We start from the raw sequence: 18,154 nt of genomic DNA on the forward strand, positions 1-18,154 counted from the left end.
AAACGCTTTCAGAACCGCGTGGTCCGGCCGAGTGTTCAACTCCTAGTGTTACCAGATTCGTATCTCTTTTTTCCGCTTCTTCCTGGCACCACTGGATCTGTCTGCACTGGGTGTGTCTGAGACGCACTAGATACACCATACTATTCCCCCAAGTACCAACGGTACGATTTCTGATTATACATACGAGTAGCTGTACTTAGAGTTGAAACGCACGGAACGTGTTGTGGTAATTTGAGTAGGACTTGACGTCGTCGATGCGTCTACAATACGATCTGGCGTCGTATCGGTTGTCGATGAACAGTTCTCCTCCAATAATGTGAAGGTGAGTTTTAGCCTGTCTACACCGATTGTGGCTCCTCTAGTTCCTTGGACGATGTTGAAATGTTTCTCTGAACGTTTAAGCACTTTGAATGATCCATCGTATGCTTGTTGTAAAGGTTTATTCACTCCATCGCGGCGCACGAAGACATGGGTACACTTGTCGAACTGAGGATGTACGAAAGTTGTCGGTTTTTAATGAGATGATGTTGGCACTGGCATGTCAGCTTTCACATATTTTCTCGCAGTCGAAGGATAAATTCTGATGTGTCCTCCTCTTATTTAGGTATTGGATTGAGAAATTCGGCTGGTAGTCGGCTCGGAGAACCGTACACCATCTGTGCAGTAGAGCACTGTATATTTTCTTTGAAAGTGCTCGCAAGTCCAGGGGGACAAGTGGCAGCGTCTCGGTCAAGAAAATACTTATAAATACTAGGGGCCCTTTTGTTTCAATATGGTGGAATATTGTGGTATTTTCAGCCTTAACAAATAAAGGAGAAGAGCTTGTGATTTCTAGATATTTCAGAAGTATTTGGTTGAAGTCGGAAGCTTCAAAAAGAATAGTGACGCTGGAGCTAGATGAGCTGATGTCAGCAGTTTTACCATATGAAGAGATATTGATCTCTTTATCAATGAGGCAACTGGTTTTGGCATCGACAAGTAAGTTAAAGTGCTTAACCTCTTCCTTCCAGAGGTTAAATTTTCATTTTTACCATTTTTAACGTTTCTAATGGTTTTTAAATGGTTTTAATGATTCTTTTTCCAAGTTAAGACTTAAGGTATGAATAAGGGTACCCAACTAAATTGGTAATGGTAAAGATATCGACCCAAATAAATTAATTAATTAGTTTTTTTTCAAATTTTTTTTTTCTTTTTAAATGGTATTTTGACATAATGAACACAAATCAATCGAAATTTTTCTTTTTTAATGGTTAGTTTTGTTTCAGGTTTAAAGAGGTTAAGGAAATCATTGCCTATGATAGGATGTTCTACATCGGCTATTACAAATGAACAGGTAAATAAAGTGAACAACTTAGTGCCATATGTAGAGATTTTGGTGTCATTTGCAGCACGAAGAACTAGACCATCATCAGTTTTTTCTTGTGAACGGTGGGTTTTTGGGAGAACCGAAATGTCGGTGCCCGTATCGATGAGAAAGTTTACTCGATCCTTACGATCGGCCAAGATGACTCTGCTGATACGGCAATCGCCGTCTAGCGATCACCAGCGTAGTTTCCCGAGTATGCACAAGGAGATGCACATGAATAGAGAAAAAATGCCGTCTCGTGTTTGTGGTCGGCTGTTTTCTTCCTGTGTTTTCGTTTTTTTTTTTGCTTAGTTCTTTGCTTCTGTCACTTCTGTCATGTCTTTTAATGTTTATCGTGTATATAATTTTTCTTTTGCTTGTTTCGGTCAACTAATTAGTTTTTCTGGTGTTTTGTCATTGACGTAGGTGTAGATGCTTCTGATACTGCATTGTTTTCTCCAATGAATATCATCAATCATTGATTTCTCTATCCTCTAAAATGTTTTCCTTCATGGAGACATTGAATAACTTAGAACGAAACGATGAACCTCTCCGCTAATTGTACGAAGTACAGATGACTGGATAAAAAGCGAAGATAATTGGAAAGAAAATTCACATTCCTTTGTGGGAAATCGAACCACGAACTTCGCACTTTTCGGGCGCGTGTTCTACCATTAAACTACAGAGAACAGACATTTTCTTTCCTAAAAACACTGTGTTCCTTTGGACTGAACGGAACTGTGCAATATACAGCCTCCTAATTCAGCAGCAACTCGTAACGAAATTAGTCTCCAGATGGCGACATAATTGTATGTTCAGCCCAAAGGAACACAATGTTCTTAATAAAGAAAATGTCAGTAGTTTAATAGTAGAACACACGCGCCCGGAAAGTCGATGTTGGTGGTTCGATTCTCCACAGAGGAATGTGACTTTTCTCTCCAATTACCTTCGCTTGGTATCCAGTCATCTGTACTTCGTACTGAATAACTTACCTTCTACATCAGCGAAGGATAATCTGTGGGTTTCGAACATAGGCCCCAAGGACATTATTCAAAATCTATCTGGATCAAATTTACAATTCACCGTCATGATTGTTGGGGATACGACAATCCCAAAATCAAAGCCCGAGGAATTACGTAAGTGCCTTGAACATAAATTCCTGAATGCAAACCTCATTGATGAACTCCGATTCGCAAGAAACGGTGACACTTCGGCATCACCTCAAGTTGTATTGGAGGTCCTATAGCCGTCTTCCATTGGCAATATTCAGTTCAGAGCGACTCTGCTTACCGACATATTATCATCAAAAATGCTTCTGAGAGATATCCCATGTTCTGAAAAGCTGAGTGGCATAGCTTTGGAGCTGATGGGCAATGGTTTAGTTCCATCATGCATTAGACTATTTGTGAAAAATAAAATACCTACAAACCCGTTGTTAATAACCAACATATAATTCCACTCCTGTTGATTTCAAATTGTGGCTCCAAATCTTTCATCTCCAAGTATTTATCGAGAAACCAAGCTAAAATGCACACGATGCTTCAAATTTACTCATCGCACAAAATTTTGTCCAGTTACCAATAGCATCTGTAGGACCTGTGGTGATCATCATGATACAGAATCGTGCTTAAATGCTCCAAAATGTATAAACTGCTCTCAATGTCATGACCAGGAGTGCATGGACAAGAAGTGCCCGATATTTCTTAGAGAGGCAGAAATAATCAAGTACAAAACGGTCAAGCGCATTCCAATTCACTAAGATCGCAAATTCTTCAACGATAAATCACCAACATTTGCTGACAGAACAAGTGTAAATTGTGTGCCATCAAACATCACCGACTTGGAAATGGATATCCAGAATTTGGTCCGAAAAGAAATCGAAACAATGCGGGAAGAAATAATTGAAGATGTGAAAAGGTCCATGTAACATGAACTGATGACTGAAGCTATTTAATCGATTGTTCCAGACCTGATATCTCTAGTTATCAAAGAAGCTGTACCACTATTGACATCCGCACTTAACAGTGAGCTAATCACATTAATCACATTTTCATTTAACAGTGAGTTTCCCCATAAGAAAAATAAATTGCAAGTTCCTCCTTCAACGAATACTCCTGCTCAGCAGCCAGTGCTAGAGATTTCTACAGAGGCAGCAAAGCGGAACCGTCGAAATAATCATAATCAATGATAACTTACTCTTTACTTTAGTACAAGTCAGTGCTGATTTTTGTTTTTGTGTTCAACTGCAAGATTTGTAGATATGGCCATTTTCATTTTTACTTCATTGAATAAGCTATGTATGAACGCCACCATTTTTTTCTGACTAGTTTAGTCAAAAGATTATATATTTTTTCTTTATGTTTACATCATTGAAGGTGCTTCAATGGAACTTGCGCAGTATCAATAACAAGAGATCACACCTTCTACGTTTTCAAAAAGATTATGATATTTTTTGTCCCCAGGAGACATTCATTACATTCACAACCACCGTTTCCACTTACTAAACTTTGTCATATACAGATGTAACCGACGCAACAGTTCGGGCCGAGGTGGAGTTATCACGGCTGTTTGCTCTACATACTCTTCACATGTTATTCATAAATTCTGTCTTCGAGGCGTTGAAGTCCTCATAATCAAGATCCATTTCCATAACAAGTACATTTATGTAGCAAACACTTATTTGGCTGACACTTCAGAAATCCCTACAGTCATGAATACCATTCTATCTAAAATCTCGTCTCCATTCATCATTGTTTTATTGGGATTTTAACTTGTCCCACTTTTCATTGAACAGTCCTCGGACAGACACAGCTGGCAGAAATCATTTTTTGTGGCTTCAACAAAACCGAGTTTGTCTGATCTAACCCAAGGGCGCTACTCATTTTTCAAGCAATTCGTCTAACAATAGATTTATGTTTTTGTTCTTCAAACTTAATGGGTAAAATTAATTGATACAGCAGTAATTCCCCTTATGACAGTGATCATCTGCCTACATGTCTAGACATCAATCTTCGGGTAAATAAATTTTCTCACAAAATAGCCATCACAAACTGAGATTCCTTTAAAGAAAACGTGACATCGTTTGACAATACTTGTTCTTTTCTGATCATATAGACAAATCTTGCATATCCAACTACAAAAAAGGTTCGATCATACCCTCCCCAATATAATGAGTATTTTGATTCATCCTTAAGATCATTACTGATCTCCAAGAAAAGGTCATTCAGACAATAACTTAGATGCTCTTGTTTTTAGTGTTGGATCATCTATGAGAAAAATAATGCAAAATCCAGGAAGGAGCTCACTCTCCGAAAAAAAGAATTTATGTCAGAAAATATATTTAATCATGGCACTTATCTTAAGATTTTAGCCATTCTTAAAAAGCTCAAACTCATCTAGTCTAAACTCCAAGTGGATCACCATCTTGTGCTCCAGGTCAACAATGACCCCATGGATCAGTCAAATCTTATAAATAATTACACTCACAGGACTTCGACTGTTTCAGTGGCCCACATCAAGACTTCTCTAATTTGATGAATGTCCCAATTGCCATTGGAGAGCTCAAATCTGCAATTCGTCGTACTCCAAACACATCTCCAGGTCTTGATGGTGTCAACGCTAAATCTCATTCTTTAAACCTAATTCAAAACGGGGTTTTTTTTTGAAAATGAATCGCTCCTCTGACCTCGATGGTGAAGGTTGTCTAGCTTTTGCTGCTGCGGATATCTTGATCTTCGTCTTTTGGGCGTGAGCATCATGCGGATACCTGGGTGAAGCTTCGGTGGAAAAGGCCGGGTCGACGCCTCGAACTGGTTGCAGAATTTGACGGCTGAATAGGGTGCCTCCCTAGGGGAACACCGAGGTGTACCTATCGCGGAGTTCTCCTTCCTGCTGATAGACAGTCGTCGTGTGGTTGTGGTGGCATTTCCTGGCACGTGGACCTGACTGACTCTGGCGAACTTGTGTCGTCGGCTCGTGGGCTGACATCTGCTGTGGCCCCTCTTCCGTGGCTTCCAGGTTGAAGATCTCCGGGGATAAAGTCCAGGTGAGCGCACTCTTTCTGTTCTTGTGCGATGGTTAAAATTTGCCCTGCGATAGATTCTAATGTTGGTGTGCCCCAGTAGCACAACGATATAGTACAATATTTGGACCATATCGTTATATATCGAAATGTCAGAGGAATATCAGATGTCATAACTAGGATATACAACGATCTCGTCTTATACGGTGCAAATTATTTATGATGTTAATTGATCAAGTCTTTGATTTTTCAGCCGAATATGTATTTGATTCCATGTGAATAATCTCTACTTTGAAGGACAACAACTTGGGGCAATAAATTATTTTAATATAGTTTGAAAAACATAGATCTATATCGTGCACCTGACAAAGATCTATATCAGATTCTCGATATAGACCTGATATAGATCTATCAAAGAAGACATAGCTCTATATCCTGAACATGACATACATCTATATCGTGAACCTGACATACATCTATATCGTGAACCTGACATACATCTATATCGTGAACCTGACATACATCTATATCGTGAACCTGACAAAGATATATATCCGATACACAATATGCTGATATATCACTATATTGTGTGCCTTTAAATAAAAATATTGCCTTCAAATAAAAATTTGGAGAAAATTTAAAGTCGGTACAATTTTTTGTTTGAATTGAAATTAAAAACGTTTGAATGAATAATTTTTCATATGAAATTTTGATTTTAATAGGATTAATTATGTCGATATATCAAAATCATTTCGTCAGTTATAATTGAATCCTTACTGTGTATGTTTGACATCGTAGATGTTGGTATTTTAGGAGGAGCGAGAATTTATCCACCGTAACTTTAATTGACACTTTATAATTGCACATATTTTTTAATTTAAAAAAATTGCTCTTGTTTTTGTTGTATATGTGTGTGTTTTTCTTAAAATTATTTATTTTTTTTCCTTTGATGTTTTCATTTTTTACCATACTTTGAGAATTTTAACTCTTTTGTGTTGCATATTTTTTATTATGTATTTTTTGTTTTATTAGCATATAAATTAATAATTTTAAATAAATAATGTACTACACAATACATTAATTTGTTTCTTGTGTTTTTTGTATTATATATAATTTCCTTAATTATAATATAATTTTTCAATTATCTGCCTCAAAATGATAAATATGTCTCACAATTTCTATTTTGTAATTTTTGTGCATACATGAAAACGAATAAATGATTGAAAATACGAGTAAAAAGAAAGATTACTTGTGAATTAATGTTATAATAACAGCCAATAACTAGTACTGTAATGGTGGGTTGGTAAGATACGGCGTTAAAGATGGAAAGACTTCAGGGTACATGGGTTCAAACCCACCCACCTCCAGATACTTACACTTTTTTTTTCCTTCTTTCTTCCGAAAGGGCGCCATCTATCGTCCAAAATTTGAATTATTTGAAGATATCACATTCACGATATAGATCTATTTATCTCCGACTATGCCTTTTCTAGCCAGAACGACATCGTGGCCCGATATAGATCAATATTGGAAACTGAAATTTTACGATATAGATCTATATCTTTGTGCTACTTGGGTGGGCCCCCCAGAATAATTTTGATCTGCTAAGTGCGAAAACTCAGAACTGATGATATTCCTCCTGACCTAAGGAACCTGAATAGAGAGGGTGACTTGAGAACTACTAGAGGGCCCCCTTTGGTGGTCCACGACCCTCTGGACTGTGATGCCATGAGAGGCGTCACCCGCTTGATAGGGGGGATTCCTTGGGAGATCAGGATTTTGTGGCTGCCCTTGATATGTTTATATGGGAAAAAACGAAAAAAAAGTGGTCTTAATGGGGACAATAGAAGAGATTGAGAGACTGAACAATGGGGGTGAGCTGGGCCCTACCTGTAGTGTGTCCCTTACGATAAATGCAATGAGTGATTCGGATGGTCTGGATATGCCCTCAGGGGCCGAGTCACAGGAGAAAGATGTAGGCAGAGAATTGAAATCTATACTAATGGCCACGAAGAGAATTGTAGACTCAATAAAAATGACTACAGAAATAGAAAGCAAGCTGACCGTACTTCTGGGCGGCTCGACGGAAATTTTAGCTGTTTTATCAAACTTCAAAAATTAGTACTAACACTAGTAATGACTTCGGTCTTCCTAGGCCCCTTACAATTCTGTCGTGGAATGCCAACAGCTTAAAGCCTAGTTCAAGGAAAGTGACTGAGTCACTATTTGAACTTAATATTGACATATTTCTTGTTCAAGAGACATGGCTCGTACCGAGCGATAGGATAAAAATTCATAGCTACTCTTGTGTCCGAAAGGACTGCCTCCACAATAGAGGTGGGGGAGTTGCCATGTTCGATAAGAACGGTATTCCATTTAGTGAGCTGGATTTGATTGACTCACTGGTTACTGAGGCTGTTGCTGTTACTATACGAGTTTATGACTCTGAGATTAATCTGGTTGCGTTGTATAAGCCCCAAATAATGAGTTGGACATGAATCTTTTGTACTTTATTTTTCAGTCGGGTAACCCAACAATAATCGCGGCGGACTGGAATTTAAGACACACAGCTTGGAATAGTAGATAATGTACAGCAAGGGGTATCTCCCTTTATAGATTTTTACAAAAAAATAATATTGATATAAATGCACCCAGTTCTCCGACACATTACCCTGCATTCTCTTTGTATAGACTAGATGTGATAGATTTCGCTATCTCAAAGAATTTGAATCTGCGATTTCTGTCACGTCGCGGGCTATTTTGACCTCTCCGCACAACCCCCTGGTTATTGGAATAGGTTTTTTGATTCCACGGAGGATTCTGTACACATATAGGACAAATTGGGAGGCTTTTGCCTCTGAGGTGTCGAGGCTTCCTGTGGTCTCATAGGACGGATTGTCTGTAGATGTCATTGAGGAAAGTGTTGTAAAATTTACGAGTGATATTACAAGCGCCATACGTAGGTTTACTACTAAATCAAAAATAAATGACATCAGTTTGGTCTTTCGGGACTATTACTGCGGAAAATTAGGAAGAAAAATAGAGTCCGCAAAAAGTGGCAACTGTTTAGGCGGGAATCTGACAAGAGGCTTCTCTCTCTCTAACGGAAGATTAACGGAGAAATTAAGGAGGAAATTAAATCCTTCGTTAATGAAAGGTTCGGTAGCTTCATGGAGGAGGTTGATAGCGCTGATGGCTCTCTATGGAAGGTATTAAAGATCTGTAAACCTCAACGTGATGTAATCACAAGCCATAGTGAAAATAGTGGCATTGTTTATACACCAAAAGAGATTGCCGAGGCATTTGCAGATCAGTTTGAGAAGCAGTTTCCCCCTAATGGGATACAGGATAGTTCAACGATGCTGGAGATATCTAGAAAAATTGATAATTTTTTCACAACATGTCCCCCCTTCGCTCTCCGGGACCCGTGATGTTCCCTTAACTTCTACAGCAGAAATTGATCTTTTAATTAAAAATCTTAAACGCCGCAAAGACAAAAGAAGCAAATTCACATGTAAAATCTGTGAAAATGAACAAGATGAAGGAGCCACAGCGGTGAATGATACACAGCAAGACAATTTTGACAGGATAGAAAAAATCATAGGTGATTTCAAACTGGAAGTAAAGGAAACCATCCAACAAGTCACAGAAAAAATCATACATAAACAAGAAGCAATGGAAAATGAAGTGAAGGAGGTTATAAAGTCTATAGAATACAACTCAAAATGCATGGAAGATTTTTCAAAGCAGGTAGAAAACTTGAAAGAAATGGTTCAACAAATGAGTAGAGAAAATCAAGAATTCAAGATGGAAAATAAAAACATGAAAGCAGAAATAGGAAATTTGAAATATCATATGAATGAGTTAGAAACCAAAATGAGACGAAATAACATTGAGATAAATGGAATACCAGAAAGCCCAAATGAGAATATACAAGAAATAATTCAAGCAGTAAAAACACAACTACAAATACCTGAAAAAACTAAAACTGAATGTGCTCACAGAGTCCCAACAAGAAATGACAATATACCCAAACCAATCATAGTAAGATTCAATAGTGAAACATCAAAAAACATCTGGATTCAAAAGGCTAAGCGACAGAATACCCTTACAGCAGATAAAATAAACCCGATCTTTCAAGATGTCCGAATATATGTGAACGAACATCTAACCATTGAAAACAAGAAGTTATTTCACCTGGCTAGACAAACCAAAAATAAACTGGATTTCAAGTTCGCGTGGGCGAAAGAAGGGAAAATATTTCTCCGGAGGGATGAAACTTGAAGAGTAATCAGGATAACAAACCAAGAACATTTGCAAAAGTTAGAATCAAGATAAAGTACAAATGATCGCAGAGAACTTTCTCGAGATGCAGGACCAACGACCTCTGGAGGACATTAGTGAAGCAAAAAAATTTATGAACTGCCCCAGTGAACCAAACTCAACATTGACGTTTCTTACATTGAATATCCAAAGTATAAGAGTAAATTTTGACAGTCTGGTGGTATTTCTTAGAAATTTAAATGAATTAATAGATATCATATGCCTAAGTGAAATATGGATTGAAAGTGAAGAATTATTTAATTACTATATTGACAATCTTGAAGGAATAATAGATTACTATTGCTATATAAACAGTAGAACATACAATAGAGCCGGGGGAGTAATAATGTATATAAATAAAAATATCAAATCAATACAAAAGAAAAATGTTAAATTTTTAACTGCTGAAGAATTATGAGTATACCTCCCTGATTATGACATTGATTTATTACTCTTATACCGTTCGCATTCTTTTTCCATCTCACAATTTAATGATGAATTAGAACAAAATTTACAGAAATTGAAGCAAAATACTTTAATAGTGGGTGATATTAATATAAATTTACATGGAGATGATAACGAAACTTCTCAATATCTTAACATAATGGCAATAAATGGACTGGTCCCCCTTCACAAAAATATAACAAGAGAAACAAAAAATAATAAAACATGTTTAGACCATGTATTCTATAGATCAAAAATAAATTCAATAGAAAAATTCACAGTGTATAAAACTCAGATAACAGATCACTATCCAGTATTAGGATACATAAACTTTATACAAAAGAAAATAGAAGAAAATGAAAAAAACAAACATATAAAAATAATAAATTATGATAAATTTGAAAAATTCATTGAAAATATAAATTTTGTTAGTGTCATAGAAGAAAGATGCATACAAAATAAATACAAACGATTCGTGGATATCATACAATCAAACTCTAATTTATGGACGAAACAAGTCAAGATGAAACCCAAAAAAAGTAAAAAAAACTGGATCACAAAAGAAATAATAAATAAAATAAATTATGAGGAAAAATTGTACAAAAAATACAAAAAGTACCAGCTCCTCCGGACTACGGAGTTTTTAATGGACTCTGTTAACAATAGGGAATATGTTTGCGCCTTGACACTCTGGACTCTTCTCGTGCCTTCGATCGCACTAATCATACTTTATTAGCGAAACTAATAGATATGAATTTCCCCACGGAGATAATATATTTCGTCAAGAGTTATATGGATGGCAGGAGCTTCGGAGTACAGATGAGGGACTGTCTTTTGACGCCTAGACATGTTAGGGCCTCGGTCCCGCAAGGGAGCATTTTGGGGCCACAGCTTTTTTCCCTCTATGCCAATGATTTTCCGGGACCACAGAGGGATTACATCATAGTATGCAGATGATGTATTATTGTTAACAAATTGTAGAGATTCCCAGAAATCCTTTGACAACCTGTAAGAAACTGTGGAGGAGGTCGAGGATTATTGTATAGGGGCCGACATTGCCTTGAACCTCGAGAAATGCTACTTTATGTGATTCCATAAACGTCAACATCCCCCTTCGGGTCCCAACCATTATCTCGAATTGGGAAACATCAGGCTTAAACCTAAACCCCAAAGGAAATATCTTGGCGTAATATTTGATCGAACACTTAATTTTAAAGCTCATACCGAATATTTTAAACAAAAGGCCACTAAAAATCTTGGAGTGCTGAGTCGCGTTTATTTCCCTGAAAGCAAATTATCACTTAGAAATAAATTAATTTTGTACAACTCAGTTATCAGGCCCACGATTACGTATGCGGCGCCGGCGTGGGCCTTCGCTAGAAAGGGTAACTTGAGTAACCTACAAATATTCGAAAATAAAACATTTCGTCAACTCAACCGAGGTACGGTGGTATATGAGGAATTTGGATATCCGAAAAAGACCTGGGACTGAACTCACTATTTGAACAGGTTTAAAAATTGGCCAAATCTCAATATGAAACTATTCGTGAGTCTGTATTTGGACACCTCTCGGATATCGTAAACTATGATCCAGCAGTAATTGTCAGGTATGGCAGGGCACAGAATGTGCTCTGTCGTCCTTGGCAGTTGTTAAAAGGATGAATTTTTGTTTATTTTAAATATAATTTCTGAAATCGGTGTCAATTGAGGAATACCATATTTCTTAAATTTTAATCCAATAATTGGTTGATATTCGGTCAAAATTTTTTGGCTTGTTAGATGATTCTGGACGAATGGTGGATCGAGGTCGAGGAGCGTCCTGATCACTCATGGGGAGGGTTATTCGCCTCCTTGTTTTTTATTTTTTTTTCCTTCTCCAATTTGGTTTCGAAATTTGTTCTGAAATTCTTGTTTTTAAAGTTTTGTATATTTTCAAGGATTTTAATGATTTTAATGTTTTGTTGGCCCTTGGGGAGCTGGTGTGTTAAAAAGATTGGTGACTGTTTTTTTTATCTCGGTGCAATTTTTGGATGTTGATTTCAATTGGTTTTTAATTTTTCTCTATTTTAATGATACCATGGTGCTTGAATAATTGAGTGTGCTCATTTTTATTTAATGAATTTGTCTATATTGTTTCTCCTGGACTTTCACAGCAAATATTTTTCACCTTATACATCTTACACACACTTTGCATAAACACTCCCTTACACATACAGAGTAGGCCCCCTCATAGGGGTGCCCATAGATAAGACCGGAAGAGCGGCCTAAAAATATGTGCCGTGGAGCAGGCGACGCAGTCTTAATTCAGGTCAGGTCATCCTTTAATCCCTGACTATCAAATTCATCTCTTGAGTGCTGAATACAATAAAGTATGGGTCTCTGGAATTACATTCCAATGGATTGGAAGTGTGGAAAAATCTATTTTTCCACTCAAACCCCCAATAAAAACACAAGCTGTCCCATGTCTTATCGTCCACTGACATTAACAAACATTGAATAGAATATTTTGGAACTAATAATTCTATGCAGACTCAACTGGATATTCTTCATGGGCGAAGATACGGGGGGGGGGCATGGGGGCAATGCCCCCCAGCGTCAAAGGTGAAGTCGACTGATCTAATGTATATATGTATATATTATGAATTGACATCATCATCATCGTGCCCCCCAGCAATAATGACCGTGCCCCCCCCCAGACTTCCAAGTCTATCTCCGCCTATAATATCCTTAAAATTTTTCCAAGCGAACATCTACGCCCTTAAACCACGTTTTGGAACTCAAAACCTTCTTAACGACTTAAAATGCTTTATTTCTAATACTTTCAGGCTCAAGGAATTTGGCGTCATTGTTTCCCTGGATATTAAAGGCTCCTACGACTCTGTCATCTATTCTGCACTTTTATACAAGCTTAAAGAAAAATTTGTATTAACCAGGGGCCTATGATGCTGTTGAGACGGCTCTCAGCTTACTTTATGGAAATAGAGCAAAATTCAAAAACTGAGCATTAACGCGAGTTCTTGCTCGCAATCAACTCAGTTTCTCCTCTTTTCTGTCACCCTTAGGGCCGTAACTAGAAACGAAAGTTTACTCTGTCACTTAAGGAGGGGGTCTGCATCCGTTTTGGCAACCCCCCCCCACTCGACGCCCTTCCTGCTCCAGCGTCCGGCGAGCAACTACTCCCACCCTCCTTTCTATTAAAAACCTTCAATTGTGCAATCAAGGTATGAGGTATCCTAAAATTTTGGGATTTTGTACTGGATGGCATGGCTGTCTTAAAAGCGTCATGGGCCCCGGGCCTATTGGTTTTCCTGAGGCCTTACCTCGTAAATTCTAGAAAATTTCAACCGAATCTCATTCAGTGTCGTCTTAAGGCATGGGCCCACCCGGGCACAGCCCGGGGCCTCACAAAAATGGGATCTGGTTGAGATTTTCGAAAATTTGCCTGGTAGGGCCTCAGAAAAATCATTTGGCCCGGGGGCCCATGATGCTCTTAAGACGGCCCTGATCTAATTTTTGTGAGGCCTCCGAGCCGTGCCCGGGTGGACCCATGCGTTAAGACGGCACTGCTGGATGGTTGATGCTGGGGGAGAAAATTTTATATTTAAAAACAATGTATATAGGATTATACATTTAAAGTAGGATTGCACATTTAAAAACAATGATTGGATAATTTTTGTCGGGCGGTTGGGCCTGGGGGGTCTATTACGCTGATGTCGTTATGCCAGCGTTTCAAACGTGTTTGGGGTTTGCGGTGCATTGTGGGATAGATTTACGTCATCATCGCTAAAGGTTGATTTCTCTCACATCGTTACTAGCGATTTTCGTTATCGTCATCGCTACGTGAAACGTTAGCTAACGAGAACCGGAGACCACTCGTTAAGCTCGCGTTACGGAAATAAACATGGCCGCTAGCGCCTACATTTTTCGATGAAGGTGAGAGCAACGGAGACAAATTAGTTAGAATTGGAAATTATTCATTCATTATTAATTTATCAAGTTTTCATTATAATGAATAATGATTCTCTGATTTACGTTACTTTATTTAGTAACATGATTCAGAGACAGCATTATCGTTTAAAACGTTATCTGTACACATACTGATTGGAAAAAATTATTCATAGTGATAAATCGTTATAAATTATTATACTCGGTACAAAGATAAATCATTCTACAACGTTTTTTTTTTTCAAATCTTGCATAGAAATGCCTTTATTCTAATCTTAAACTCATCTCAATATACACTCATGTCCATAAATTAAGGATAATTCAGAATCACACGGAAATCGAAATCTAAAGTAAAAATTTCACCTGTAGAATTATCACACACATCTGCAAGAATGATATTCAAATTTCAGGAAGCCACCAGATGATGCCGATAGTACGTCACAATGACGAGAGTGTAGGATGGGGGTATATAAGGAATGGTGGCAAAGAAGTAAAATTGTTCACAAGAGTTCTGTAAGGCGATCAATGCCATAAGCGAATAGTTATGACACAGAGGACGCATGTGGATGATTTTTTACGTGGTAGAATTATCGGCCGCCTGGAATGTGGGCGTACTCAGATGGAAGTATCTGAGGAACTTGGAATTGCCCAAAGTATCGTCTCTAGGCTTTGGCAACGATTCCAAGATAACGGAAATGTCAGTAGACGTTACAGTACAGGTCGCCCCCGAGTTACAACGCCGAATGAAGACCAGTATTTGGCAGTAACTGCCAAAAGAAGCAGACGGAGCACATCATCCGACCTGTCTCGTCAGCTATCTGCAGCCACGGGTACCACAGTTTCAAGGCAAACCGTGTACAGACGTTTGGGAGATATTGGTCTATATGCTCGCAGGCCTGTCAGATGTGTTCCGCTCACGGCAACTCACTGTCGGCAGCGATTAGCCTGGAGTAGAGAACATGCAATGTGGACATCGTCACAGTGGGCTTGTGTGATGTTTTCCGACGAGTCCAGGTTTAGCTTGCAGTCTGATTCACGTCGGACTTTCATATGGAGAACGCCCGGTGCCCGTTACCACCAAGACAACATTATTGAACGACACCGTTACGGTGGTGCAGCATTGCTCGTTTGGGGTAGAATTATACTGGGTTCCAGAACAGACCTGCATGTTCAAACCGGAACCATGAAAGCCCAAATTTATCGGGACATCATTCTGGAACAACATGTACGTTTGTTTAGGGGTGCCATGGGCGCAGAATTTGTGTTTATGGATGACAACGCCCGTCCTCACCGAGCAAACATCGTAAACGAATGTCTTGAATCTGAGGATATAACCCGTATGGAATGGCCAGCATTCTCACCTGACTTGAATCCGATAAAGCATGTGTGGGACATGCTTGGCCGACGAGTTGCAGGCCGTCAACTACCTCCTACATGTGTACCGGAACTTCGGAGAGCATTGCTTGCTGAGTGGAGTGATCTTCCCCAAGATCAGATCGTAATTTGATACTCAGCATTCGTAGGCGTTGTACGGACTGTATTTCATCGCATGGGAGACATGCAATGTATTAAAGATCATACCAACCATGTAATAGTAAGTTTTTGTAAAGGAGATATTTTTTACAATTGCTCCAGAGAGCAAAAATCGTACTTTTTATGAATGGTATCATACATACACCATCGTTTTTGTTCTTTATCTTTTGTTTAATAAATGGGCTTTATGAATCAGTAACGTTTGTTTTGTTTCTGAACCTTTATTTGCCGGAGCTGGCATTATCCTTAATTTATGGACATGAGTGTAATATTATTTAACTGGTAAATCTCTCTATCACGATATGTTTTAAAACATTTTGTTGAAATTCGCTACAATATTTTTTTTTACATCTCGTTCAAAATCGACGTCAATATATTTTTAAACGTCTCCATATTTTTCCCTTCTTAATTCGTTTAATAACATCGATATTTTGTAATATCACTGATAGTGTTAAAATAATTGTATTGCTACTTTCTGTGCAGTACACATAGAAGTGTAATGCAGTAAACACCCTTTTACACACACACACTCTGCGCACTAAGTACACTATAAAAATTCGGAACTTGCTAGTCGTTTTGAAAATTCATATAACATCATTGAACATCATGTTTTAAACGTAATAATTTAGAAAATTTCCCCGTGACAGTTTCATGTGCGTGCATAGCCTACCTCTACCTTTTTCTCAAATATTTGATGAAAATATAAAGAATCCGGATGATTAAAAAAAATATTATATGTAGCGTACGAGGTGAAAACTGTAGCTTATTAAATTAGGGACAATCAACACACACAAACCCACACAAAATAAATAAAAATACAATAATAATAACGCACGTGTTTTTCAGCACTCGTTGATAGTGATGATGTTTATCAGCAGCGGAAAAAATTATCTGATTGGTCCATCCCTTACATGCAACTCTCGGACAGCACCCGAGGATGCTTGGTGGATTTCCGCATGTGTTCTGACCGACACACATGCATTTCACCTTTACACATACAAATACTCCCTTGTCTTTCCTCTTCATACTGGCCCCCCGCGGGCCTATTCTGAGGGCGGCTGATGTCTGAAAACAGACAGGTCCCGCCAGAAATCTTTTCTCGTACTCGTACTCTGCGATTTCGTATGGCCCTCCCGGGAATGAGGCTCAAGTGCATATGGGACCTCGTGATGATGATCATTTATATATGAAACTTTCAATTTTTTCTATGGTTTTGAAAAATACAGAAAAAATATCGTTTAGAATCGATGTTTATTCGTTTAAAATTTTTAAATCAGAAAAAAATATTGGTTACATAATCGAAAAACTTCTGTGTATGGCGTGAAAGTGCAACGAGATAACTTTATAGCTTATAACCCCATAACTTTATTGGGCCAATGCATTAACTGAATTTTATTAATCAACTAATCAATTACAATTTTTTGCTGCGAATAAATATATAAAAGCACATTTTCTAATGGCACTAACAATGCCGACTTAGAAAAGATGACAACAACTTCATACATTTGATGGCATGTGATGATAATGCTGCCTCTCGATATAACGATAATCACTCTACAACGATACTTCTACCTTTCCGCAGAGTGTCTTTGTATAGAGGTTTCACTGTATTATTTATACTACTCCTACTACTAAACCACACATGCACCTCTTCCATATTCCTCTGCAAAACTTCTAACGAATTGGTACATGTTGAAATGTATGTATTTTCCGGCGTCTCGTTCGTTAAAATTTCGGAAGGTTTGCAAAATTTTTCGTCTTTCTCTTTTATTTTATGAGTAAACAACGGAGGCAAATTGTAATTAGTCAAAAAGCCACAGTATTAAATGGTGGCAAAATAATATTTACGAAATTGAAATCGCACAATTTTAAAAAAATGACTTATAACCAGTGCCCGGATGCTGATGGTATTTGCATTTTTTGGCATCTTTTGCATTTTTCTTTTTACTGTTAGGGTGTTTTGGCGCGTTTTCACGATATTTTTTAAATTTTTAAATTTCTGACAAAGGAAAAGATTGTAAAAGTTACATGAATACTGATTGCATTAAGCACTCATGAAAAAATATGCTTGAATGTCTTGGAAAATGAAATAAAAGGTGTTTTTTGTCTTCCTAACTATATTCATACACAGGATTTGCTTAGGGGGAGGGGTTCATTTTTTTATTTTATACTGCAAAAACCCTATTCCCCACCCCTCAGTACGTCAGTCATGAGCAACAGGGCCCTCCGGTCAGATTCTTCAGGGGCCTCTTAATAGTGAATTTCTTGTGAATAAACAAAAAATGAGAAGAATCGTCTCAGGCCCCCAAGCTGGAACCTTATCAGTCCCACCCATATGGGGGCCATAACGTCAGTGCTCCCAACCGATATTCATGAATTATAATTCTTCTGATGAAATAAATCTAAACGTTGAGAGAGAAATGTATATTTCTCAAGCATAACAAGATTAACGCTACGTCCCGTATTTCCAGAGACAGTCTCGGTTTTTTCTGTTTTTCTGGCCGTATCAACTGTTTTACAAAAATGACCTGGTTTTTCCCGTT

The sequence above is a fragment of the Pholcus phalangioides genome, unplaced genomic scaffold (assembly GCF_987345545.1).
Source record: "Pholcus phalangioides strain wild (caught in Gottingen) unplaced genomic scaffold, Ppha-v1.0 ptg000029l_1, whole genome shotgun sequence".
Lineage (NCBI taxonomy): Eukaryota > Metazoa > Arthropoda > Arachnida > Araneae > Pholcidae > Pholcus > Pholcus phalangioides.